Source organism: Dermochelys coriacea, chromosome 16 (assembly GCF_009764565.3).
Source record: "Dermochelys coriacea isolate rDerCor1 chromosome 16, rDerCor1.pri.v4, whole genome shotgun sequence".
NCBI lineage: Eukaryota > Metazoa > Chordata > Testudines > Dermochelyidae > Dermochelys > Dermochelys coriacea.
This window is the reverse complement of record NC_050083.1, coordinates 3,151,402-3,163,471: the sequence shown is the minus strand read 5'-3', so window position 1 is coordinate 3,163,471 and position 12,070 is coordinate 3,151,402. Positions and strand designations below refer to the sequence as shown.

At 46.2% G+C, this 12,070-nt stretch overlaps 1 protein-coding gene across 5 annotated transcripts in view; it reads right to left on the bottom strand.

The window, feature by feature from the left end:
• Nucleotides 1-12,070, bottom strand: part of RGS3 (regulator of G protein signaling 3) — a 230,755-nt gene that overhangs the window by 187,426 nt on the left and 31,259 nt on the right. The gene's annotated exons all lie outside the window — the stretch shown is intronic.

The window sequence follows — 12,070 nt, the reverse complement described above, 5'->3', positions numbered from 1 at the left end:
ACACAAACTGATACACACCCACACACACTGACACACACACACTGATACACGCACATAGAGACACACTGATGCACACTGACTCACATACATAAAATTCTCACACACACACTCACACATTGATATACATACACAGACACTCTGATACACACACTGACCCCATAATATACTCACACAGAGACACTCTGATACATAAACTGACATACACACACAAACTGATACACACCCACTGATACACAGACTCTCATATACACACAAATTCTGATACGCAGACACATTGATACGCACATTGACCCACTGATATACAGGCACACAGACGCTCTGATAGACACACACACTGACACAATAATATATAGACAAATTCTCATACACACACACACACAAATACACACACACAGAGATACTTTCATACGCATTGACACTGGTGTACACACACACTGATACACACACACATATATTCTGATATATGCACTGACACTGATATATACACATACACTGATGTACACACAGAGACACTGATACTCTGATATACACACAGATTTACACACTGACCCTTTGATATATACACATACACTGACACTCTGATACACACACACTCTGATACACACACTAGCCCTCTGATATACATACTGACACTGAGACACACACACTGATGCTCTGATCTACGCACAGAGACACTCTGATACACACACAGATTTAAAGGAGTACTTGTGGCACCTTAGAGACTAACAAATTTATTTGAGCATAAGCTTTCGTGAGCTACAGTTCACTTCATCGGACTAAATTTGTTAGTCTCTAAGGTGCCACAAGTACTCCTTTTCTTTTTGCAAATACAGACTAACACGGCTGCTACTCTGATACAGATTTAAAACACTGACCCTCTGATATATACATATACACTGACACTCTCATACACACACATTCTGATTTCCTGAATTCACACATAGACACCATGCTTGCAAGCCAGGCAGCACTGCTGACTAAGGGCACCAGGGTGCCAAGTATTGGGGGGTAGCCGTGTTAGTCTGTATCCACAAAAACAACGAGGAGTCAGGTGGCACCTTATAGACTAACAGATTTATTTGGGCATAAGCTTTCGTGGGTAAAAAACACACAAAAGCTTATGCCCAAATAAATCTGTTAGTCTTTAAGGTGCCACCTGACTCCTCGTTGTTTTTGTGGCACCAGGGTGGGTATTTACTGATCCCAGACATTCTGGGAGGTAATGGCAGATTTAGAGTTAATGGGGCCCTGTGCGCAGCTTCATTTTTGGGGGCCCCCCCTTGGGACCCAGCCTAGAAAAAGAACATTCTTATCTCCCCCTCCCTGCGGCACTGAGGGAGGGAGGCAGCGCAGGCAGGGAGCTGCCTTAGCCTGCTGCACTGCTGCTGACACGTCTCTGCGTACCTTGCGGGGAGGGGAGCAGCAGCACACAGAGCCACCACCATACCCGCCACCGTTAGGGGGATGCAGAGATGTGCCAGCAGCCAGCTGCTTCCGGGAGCCGTCTGGGGCTACCAGCCACGGCATGCAGGCAGCCTGCCTGCCTGAGTCCTGCTGCACCGCTGGCCGGGACTCGGGGGCAGATTGTCAGATGAGATTTGTCCTGCATTTTGGGGGCTCCCTGTCATTGGGGGCCCCGTGCCACCGCACGGTTTGTTTCATGGCAAATCCACCTCTGCTGGGAGGAGCTCAGAACAATGGGGTTTGTTAGTGGCAAGGGAGCCAGCCCTGGCTGCTGTTAACCAGGTGGCAGAAGGGTTGTACTGAGGATGGCCTTTGCATTCTCTGCCCTCGGGGAGGAGGGGAGCTGGCCAGCTGAGGTAGTGACTATAATGTAAAACTGTCCATTGTAATAAGCAGAGTCCTAGGGAGCCCAGCCCAGCCCCTGCCCTCGGGCAGCACTGCCTGCTACCATTTCTCACTCAGTGCCTATGGTAGCAGATGGCAGGGGTTTCCTCTTCTGTCAAGGTACAGGATACTGAACTCAGACTTCAGGGACAGGACCACTGACGCCAGCTTTACCTGCGACAGCTGAGAACAACTTCCTGCCATAAGCCAGGCCAGGAGAAGGGAAAGGCAGAGATGCTTTTTAACCCTAGCTTCTCCCTCTCATTTCCCTTGGTGGCTATGTCTGCACTGGCAATTGTTTTCCCTGTTGTTACCAGAGGCAGCACTCCATCCATGCCAGGATCAGAAGAGGCTGCAGTGTAGACGGGGCTCCAGCGACTTTGTACCGTATCAGCTGGCTCTGTCCAGAGACGGGGTTAGAAGCCATGATGGTCAAAACACTTGTGTCCGGCCTACGCCAGCGCTGCACCTGGTGCCGGGCTAACAGGGAGGCTTTGTCTCCCCCTAGTGGTTCCACCACATATAGAGGGTTATGAGGCTGTGTCCTAGAGCAGAGGTCTCCAAAGTGGGATGCGCGCACTCCAGGGGGGTGCGCAAGACCATCCATTGGGGGCTGCGGCCGGAGGAGTGCTGCGGGAACAAACAGGGCAGTGCAGCCGGAGGAGCGCTGCTGGAGGAAAAGAAAAAAAAAAAAAAAAAAAAAAAAGGGCAGCTGGAGGAGCTCCGCCCTAAGATTGGCCAGAATGCCGCCCCTTACAGTGTGCTGCCCCAGGTACGTGCTTCCCGCGCTGGTGCCTGGAGCCAGCCCTGTGAGGTATCCTGAGAGAAGAGTGGGAGTTCCACAACATGGAGGAGTCGACAGTGACGCCCTCACTCCTTTGTTTGCTTTCAGCGTATTGCGACATATTGCGGTTTACGTGTGCCCGGTTAGGTGGATTTACGAATTATATTATCTAGTTTTAACTAAACTAACCCCTCACAAAATGGACAAGTGGCTTAAAAAGATTCTTGCAAAGAAACCGTGGATTGAATACTAATAATGCAAGCACAAGCAAACAACAAGAAAATGGCAGAGATGACACTTCTCCTACTCCTAGTACGAGCTCTTCGTCAGCCACATTAAGAGGTAAAAACAATGACGATCTAATCAGATCTGACAAGAAGTTGGCCCAAAAGATTCAATATTATCAAGAAGACTATTTGAAACACGGATTTATATCCACTATCATTAACAATGAACCTCGCCCTAAGTGTATATTGTGCCTTGAGATATTAGCTAATGATAGTATGAAGCCATCACAATTAGCAAGATATTTAAAAACTAAAGCATCCAGAACATGAAGACAAACCTCTACAATTTTTTCAGCAACATTTAAAGTCATGTGATACTCAATCCAGTACTTTACAAAATTTCACTAAACTTAATGATAAATGTTTAGAAGCCTCTTTTGGGGTTTTTTACTTAATAGCAAAAGACAAAAAGCCACATACCATTAAGGAATCACTTCTTCCTGCTGTGGTAAAAATGGCTGAAATAATACACGGAAAACAATATGGCGACAAACTAAAATGCATTTCTTTGTCAGCAAATACTGTTGGAAGACACGTAGAAACCATTGCTGAAGATTTGAAGAAACAAGTATTAGAACAAATTACGCAGTGTGGGAGGTTTGCTATATAGTTGGATGAAAGTACAGATGTTTCTAACGTGTCAGCTTATGGTATTTGCTAGATTCTGTTTCAATAATGAAATACACAAAGAACTTATGTGAGCCACTCAAGGAAAGATATACCGGAGAAGATACATTCTCAACAGTAAATGACTTCTTTAATAAAAACAATGTTTTATGGAAAAACTGTGTAAGTGTAACCACTGACGGAGTGGCTGCTTTGACTGGAATAAAAAAGGGATTCTGGGGTAAGGTTACAGAGATAGACCCACACGTGAAATTCATTCACTGCATCATTCATAGGCAAGCTATTGCTGCAAAGAAGTTAGAGCCAGAAGTGCACAAAGTGCTACAGGATGTCATCGATGTGGTTAATTTTATAAAAACAAGATCTTTAAATAGTAGAATCTTTACAATACTTTGTAATGAGATGGGGAGTGAACATGAAAATCTTTTGTACCACACAGAGGTTCGCTGGTGGTCTCTTGGCAAAGTGCTTAAAAGAGTTGTCTAACTTAAAGATGAGTTACGTATTTTTCTTTTAGAAAAAGACAAGTGTTCCAAATTTGCTGATCTTTTCTGTGATGACAAGTGGCTGTCAGTAGTATGCTACCTAGCAGATATTTTCAAAAAAATAAACACACTTAATCTGTCCCTTCAAGGTAAAGGTGACATTTTAACAATGAGTGAGAAAGTAACTGCTTTTCGAAAGAAACTCATGCTATGGAGAGAGCATTTTGAAAATGGATGTTTGGAAATATTTCCATCGTTATGTGATTTTGTTGCTGAAAATGATGTAAGTGTGTCACCTATAAAAACTCTGATATCTGCACACTTAAAAAACTTGAAAACAGAATTTTCTAACCTGTTTAAAAATCATCCAAATGAAGAGTTGCAGTGGGTTTTGAACCCATTTGTTAAAAATATAAAACTACAACACCTTCAGATTAGTTTGCAAGAACAACTGATTGACATCAGGGAAGATGGAAATTTACTAGCTGAATTTCAACAAAACCCTTTGCATAATTGGTGGATGGGATTGAAAAATGAGTATCATGATTTAGTGAGCGCAGCCAACAATGCACTTCTTCCATTTGGATCTACGTACCTTTGTGAGGCATCTTTTTCAGCTATGACAGCCATTAAAACCAAGCATCGAAATAAACTGAACTTAGAACCAGACCTTCAAGTCGCTGTATCACAAAGTGTTAAAACAAGATTTTCAAAAATAATGAAGTTTCGTCAATCACATTGCTCTCACTAAAAAATATTATTATTAATAATAACTTTTTTAGTGAGCAAAAAGGTTTTTTGTACCATTAATAAATAAAATAACAAATATTTTTAAAATAGTTTATCTTTATCTCATACTTTTTTAATTTCTATTTTTGTGTATGTTTTATAATGTACATAATATATTAGTACAGTAGTACATGTATACAATTTATAAATAAATAAATATACATATATTGGGAGTGTGTGCTCAAAAAATTTTTACTAGTAGGGGTACGCGATCAAAAAAGTTTGGAGACCACTGGCCTAGAGCAGGAAGCAAATGGCCCTGCAGGCGGAGCCTGTCTGGAGGCCGGGAGGGTTCAGGGCGTCACAGGCAGATCTGTACACTCCAGCCAAGCTGTTATTCACGCATCCATTGTGCTAGGTCCTGTGTGTAAGCAGCTTTCAGAGTAGCAGCTGTGTTAGTCTGTATTCGCAAAAAAGAAAAAGGAGTACTTGTGGCACCTTAGAGACTAACAAATTTATTTGAGCATAAGCTTTCGTGAGCTACATGAGCTGTAGCTCACGAAAGCTTATGCTCAAATCTAAGGTGCCACAAGTACTCCTTTTCTTTTTTGTGTAAGCAGCGTCTGAATGGGCTCTCCCTTGCCATCTAGTGATGAACTGGGGAAAAGACCTCAGGAGCATTCTATCTGCACAGACACATCAACTCTGCCTAGGTGATCAGTGAACGGATCCTTTTACCAAAGCGGAGGCGACGAGTAACTGTTGATAGTGGGAGAGGGCACAATTTAAAGGTTTTAGTATGCCAAAAAAAGAAATAAAAATATAAACCCTGGCAGAAATCCAGGTGCCCTTCCCCCCATGCGCCACCTCTGGACCAAAGTGATCAATTTTGTCTATTTTGGGTAAAGAAAGGCAAGAGAGATGACTCCAGCAGATAACTGGGCCTAGGGAGCACCGGGAATCCCCTCGAGTTCTCTGGTGAATTGTATTTACTGAAGGACAACCTATCCTAAATTCTCAATTACTGAGGGACAATCTACACTCATTGCTATATTATCACAAGCTACTCTTAATATAACTTTTTATAAGTGATGTACCAGAACATTTGGATGCTAATATTTTAACTGTACTGTTACATTTATTAACCTTAATTTGGAATATTGCAGACTATGTACTATATGTATTTTATGACTTTTAAACCAAATTTTGTACTTTTGGATAGTTTAAGCATTATACCCAGCGATAGAGAAACTCTTTCCTTACCCTGTATATTAGATAATTTTAATATTAGCTTAAATAATTTTTCTAAAATTTGAATGCTGGGGTAATGAAGTATTGTTATAGGGCAGCAGACCTGTGCTTAGCCTGCCTGATTGGGGGGGTCACCCTCAATTGACCCTCAATCACTAAGCAGGGGGTAGGTAGTATGACAAATCCCAGTGAAAGACATAAGAACAGCTATGCCCACCTGTTATCTGGGTGGGGGTGGATTTGTTTTAAGAGCCCCAGAAGCCAGTTGACTCTTTCCCCTTCAGGGTTTAAAGACAGACCTGGTTCTTTTCCAGTGATCACTATAGCTGCACCACAGCTCACGGAGCTTTACCCCTGCTGTGGAGCTGGTGTGGTGGTGAGAAGACAGTGCAGAGGGCAACAAGCCATGAGTGGTGTGCAGCGGAGGGAAAAGAGGACTGGCATATTAAAGAGACATTCATCCACCAGACCTGCACATTGCAAGGAGGGAAACCGAGGCAAAGAACACTGCCCAAGATACTGTGGGTCGGGGAGATTTGTGTACTTTTAAGTCCTTGTTGCAGTGTTTTCCCAAATTACTGCTGTGTTGTCTTCTTTAAATCAAATTTTTATTTAGTTATACACAGCCTCAGTGCTTGCAAGAGGGAAATATTGCTTCTTGGAGGTGCCCAGGAATGGTTAGTTTACTTTTCTCCCAATTATTGTGGTGGGGCTCAAGCCAGTTCGGTTTTGTGCTGTTCAGAGGGATCTCTAGATACTGAACCCAGCTGTTGTTGCTGCTGCCAGTGCCTGCCAAGAGGGTCACATGTACAAACACAGCAAGGTGGACCCTGTCCCCGGCAGCTCCCAATCACAGTGGAGCAGACAAGAGGCGACAGGGGAGACAGACAGAGCACAAGGGAGCAGTGGGATGGAGAGCCACAGATCCTTGTTCTGTAGCAGACCCAGCCAGAGAGCCCCTACACTTCTGCCCAAGGATGCCAAAAATGCACTCAGGCATGTTCCCTAGGGGAGCACTGGCTACCTGGCCTGAGAGCAGGGCACAAGCCTGGATCAGGGTGATCAGGGTAGAGGGGTCTTCTCCATATAGTCATTCTGGGCGGGCTCTGCTCAGGGACCTCTGCGCCAGGTCGTCTCCTAGCACAGAGAGAGGGACAGCACTGATTTCAGGGCACAGCAGCCCCAGCCCTGGCACTCCGTTTGTGGTTAATGTGGCTATGAGCATTAAGGAGTCAGGGCCCCAAGGAAAATGCCATTTGCTGGAATAATGCCTGCTAGGCAGCTCTGGCTCCCTGACTGCCCAGTGACCTCAGCATGGATATCCTGCCATCACCCACATGCAACCCCAGTGGTCTCCCAGGCGCTGGCCTCTGCCAAAGGGACACTGCTCTGAGGTCGGACCATACCTGCAAAAGCACCATTGATCTTAATGCAGATGTGCCAGGCTGGGGCGCTACCTGGCTGCTCGGGAATAAGCTCCAATTCCCCTTCCCTTTGCGCTGGGGTGAAGGAGCCTTTTGCAAAGCTGGGCTGGAACCAAGGGGACTGGACCAGCCTCAGGCTGGGGCATGGCTGCTGCCTATCGTTTTCTGCCTGGCGGCATTGTCCCACCCACCTCCATCATCCTTCACAGCACCAGTCTGCCCCTGGAGTATGGATGGGCAGGAGCTAGAACACTCTCTTCTCACTGGCCCCCCTGTTTAATGAGGTCTGGGATCCCAAGGGCTCCAGGACCAGGGCAGGACAAACACACCCAGACTCTAGCGAAGGCACACAGCTGGAGGCAGTTGTTTTAAAATCCATTTTCTCTAATGCTCTCTTCCTACTGCAAAGCAAGCCCTGCTCTGGGTCAGAAGGCTGCCAGGTCACGCTGCTCCACACTGGTCACAGACTCCCATAGGGAAGGACCACAGGAGCTGAACCCAGCTGGACATGTGGGGTAAGCACAGTGGCTACACAGACATCTGTAGCCCAGAGCCCATTCTAAGTGTGGGCGAATCGTGGCATTCCACCCCAGGAGAAATAAAAGCACAAGGGCTGACATCAAAGGGGGGCACTCAGAGATAAAAGGGGGGGTCAGAGGAGCTGAAGTATCCCATTGACTGGTCTCTAAACACTGGTTTGTTGCAGAAGTAGGAAAGTTCCCATCTCTTTATGGGGAGCTGCTGCTTGAAATGTTAGTTGTTACACTCCTGTCTGCAAATCCTGACACCTCCCAGGGTGCTCTGCAGCGGCTGTACCCAGGGGGGTCGGATTTGCTGATAACTGGGTTTAATCAAACATATTTGTTGTCTCGAGTTTTAGGTGATAAAACTTTTGATTTCTACAATGTCAGGTGACAAGAGGCACCTAGGTCTCTAGGCAGCATGATCCAGTGGACCAGGCAATGCACCAGGCAGCAGGGGACCTGGATTCTGTTCCTGTCTCTGCCACAGCTGGCTGGGTGCCCTTGGGCAAGTCATCTCTGCTCACTGTGCCTGTTCCAGCCCTTGGCTGTCCTGGCTAGTCAGCGGGAAGCTCTTTGGGATGGGACCTAGCACAGTGGGGCCTCAAGACACTTCTGGACTGTTGATAAGTCACCATTCAAACCAGCTTCCCTCAGAGGCCTGACCCCCATTTCCCATGCATCACTTCCGGGTATGTGCACCTCTCAGCCTTGGCCTCTACCTGCCCAGGACACTGCACTGAATTTCGAGATGGTGACATCACCATAGGTTGGAAATTTGGCATAAGCTCCCCCAGAGCCACCTGCCCTGCTGCCCACCTGCAGTGCCTAGGAACACAATTCACTGGAACCCTCTCCTGGCAGTGCTGGTTCTGTTCTGCCATTTGTCCGAGGGCTGTAATTACTCCCAGTGCTTGTAAATCAGCTATAGCACTCCCCACAAGAAGCCCAATCATTTCATCCTTGCTCTTTGGGAGTCAGGGACTGAACCATTAACTCCTCTGCCAGTCATGGGCCAATCTCTACCCTCTGGGGTAGCCCCACAGCTGCCCCACTGATTTTTGGGGCATTCCCCGGCAGATTTCTCTGCATGAACTACCAACACAGGGACAGATTAGGGTTTTGTGGGGCCCCTGGGCCAGAGAAAGTGGAGGCCCTTCCCCACCCCTTCCACCTGGAGTCTGTCTGTCCCCCCACGCCCTTCCCCAGTGCTCCTGCCCAGGAAATGGGGTCAGAACACGGGGGCTTGCCCCACTCTGCCCGCCCAACTGGCGCTCCTTCCAGGGAGCGGGGTCAGGGCATGGGGGTGCCCATTTTTCAGGGGGCCCCCAATTGGTCGGGGCACCTGGGCATGGGCCTCATTGGCCCAGTAGCTAATCCGCCACTGGTCACACACTGCTGCTGGAGACATGGAAACGGTGTCCCAGAGAGACAGAGCTGAGTCAGGCTGATCCACTGTACATCTGGGAGCCTTTAATTGCATGGATTAATGCATACAGACAGCTGCAGCGGCACAGGAGCTAGCAAACAGAGCTCTAAACAGGGGAGTTTGAGTGGGAGTTTGCAAGGGGAGTTTGTATTGTGGTGCTTGTTTGGGGTTTGCTTTTGCTGGGGGGGGTGGTCTTTTTGGTGTGTCTTGTGTTTCTCAGATTAACAGGATTTAGGTGGGAAGGTGATGACAGATACAGAGGCAGCTGTGGGAGTGACTCCTGTAGTGAAAGACACATTGAGGATGACTGGATGTGGAAGCTGTGGTATGTACATGATCCTGGAGGGGGGAACCGGTAAGAGTTTTTTCTGCATGAAATGTCGTCTGATAGAGCTGATGGAGGAAAAGATCCGAGGTTTGGAGATGCAGGTGGAAAGTCTGGTTGAGTTTAGGAAGGGGTTTGAGCAGATGATGGAGCAAAGATATGAGGTATCTGAAGAGAAAAGCTCAGACTCACGGATGGAAGCAGGGCTGGGGAATTTTGAGGGGAGACTGGATGAGGAAAGTGGTCAGTGGAAGCATGTGACTCAAAGAACCAGGCAGAGGAAAAGACAGCTAGTGAAGGAGAAACAGAGCTTAGGAACAGGTTTGCAGAGTTGGAAAATGAAGAAGGGGCTCAGCAGGTACTTGTTGAAGGTGGAAGGGTAAGGAAGAAGAGAAGAGAGGCTAGTCCTATAGGAAAAGCGGAAGAGTCAAGGGAGACTACACCAAATATGAGCCCCAGGAGGATACAGGATGGGTTGAAGAAGATTATAAGGGAAAATAGGAATGGAAAGAACTTGCAGCCAGAGGGAACAGGGGAGAGACTGGAGAATAGCACTGTCACCAGGAAAAGGCAGGTCTATGTGATCGGGGATTCTTTATTGAGAAGAATGGACAGGCCTGTAACTAGAGCTGATCCTGAGAATAGAAGGGTGTGCTGTCTTCCGGGTGCTAAGATACGGGATGCAGACCTGAGGTTGAAAAGGATCCTAAAGGGAGCGGGAAAGAATCCCCTAATTATCCTTCATGTGGGAACAAATGATACGGCTAGATTCTCTCTGGAAAGTATTAAGGGAGACTATGCTAGGCTGGGGAAGACGCTTAAGGAAATTGAGGCTCAGGTGATCTTTAGCGGGATCCTTCCTGTTCCTAGAGAAGGGCAACAAAGGTCTGACAAGATTATGACTGTCAACAGATGGCTTAGGCAGTGGTGCTATAAGGAGGGCTTTGGGATGTATGACCACTGGGAGGCATTCACGGACAGAGGACAGTTCTCTCGGGATGGACTTCATCTGAGTAGGGAAGGAAATAGACTTCTAGGATCGAGGCTGGCACAACTGATAAAGAGTTTTAAACTAGGAATTAGGGAGAGATGGATGGGAGATGTCCAGGAAATCTCCACGCCAGATTTTAGCATTGAGAGGGAAGAAGACGAAGTAAGAAAGGATACAGCCGTGGGTAGGAGAATGTATATAAGGAGCGAGGGCGGTGTGGATACTAGTCTAATAGGTTATACTGGCTGTAGAATGACTGTGCCTAATAGGGTACAAAATGTGAGCGAGGCCAAACAGCAAAAATTAAGATGTTTGTACACCAATGCGAGGAGTCTAGGTAACAAAATGGAGGAACTAGAGCTACTGGTGCAGGAAGTGAAACCAGATATTATAGGGATAACAGAAACATGGTGGAATAGTAGTCATGACTGGACTACAGGTATTGAAGGGTATGTGCTGTTTAGGAAAGACAGAAACAAAGGTAAAGGGGGTGGAGTAGCACTGTATATCAACGATGAGTTAGAATGTAAAGAAATAAGAAGCGATGCAATGGATAAGACAGAGTCCGTCTGGGCAAAAATTACATTGGGGAAGAAAACTAGTAAAGCCTCTCCTACGATAGTGTTTGGGGTGTGCTATAGACCTCCGGGATCTAATTTGGATATGGATAGAGCTCTTTTTAATGTCTTTAATAAAGTAAATACTAATGGAAACTACGTGATCATGGGAGACTTTAACTTCCCAGATATAGACTGGAGGACCAGTGCTAGTAATAATAATAGGGCTCAGATTTTCCTAGATGCGATAGCTGATGGATTCCTTCATCAAGTAGTTGCTGAACCGACTAGAGAGGATGCCATTTTAGATTTAATTTTGGTGAGTAGCAAGGACCTCATAGAAGAAATGGTTGTAGGGGACAATCTTGGCTCAAGTGATCATGAGCTAATTCAGTTCAAACTAAATGGAAGGATTAACAAAAATAAATCTGCAACTAAGGTTTTTGATTTCAAAAGGGCTGACTTTCAAAAATTAAGGAAATTAGTTAGGGAAGTGGATTGGACTGAAGAATTTATGGATCTAAAGGTAGAGGAGGCCTGGGATTACTTTAAATCAAAGCTGCAGAAGCTATCGGAAGCCTGTATCCCAAGAAAGGGGAAAAAATTCATAGGAAGGAGTTGTAGACCAAGCTGGATGAGCAAGCATCTTAGAGAGGTGATTAAGAAGCAGAAAGCATACAGTGAGTAGAAGATGGGAGGGATCAGCAAGGAAAGCTACCTAATTGAGGTCAGAACATGTAGGGATAAAGTGAGACGGGCTAAAAGTCGAGTAGAGTTGGACCTTGCAAAGGGAATTAAAACCAATAGTAAAA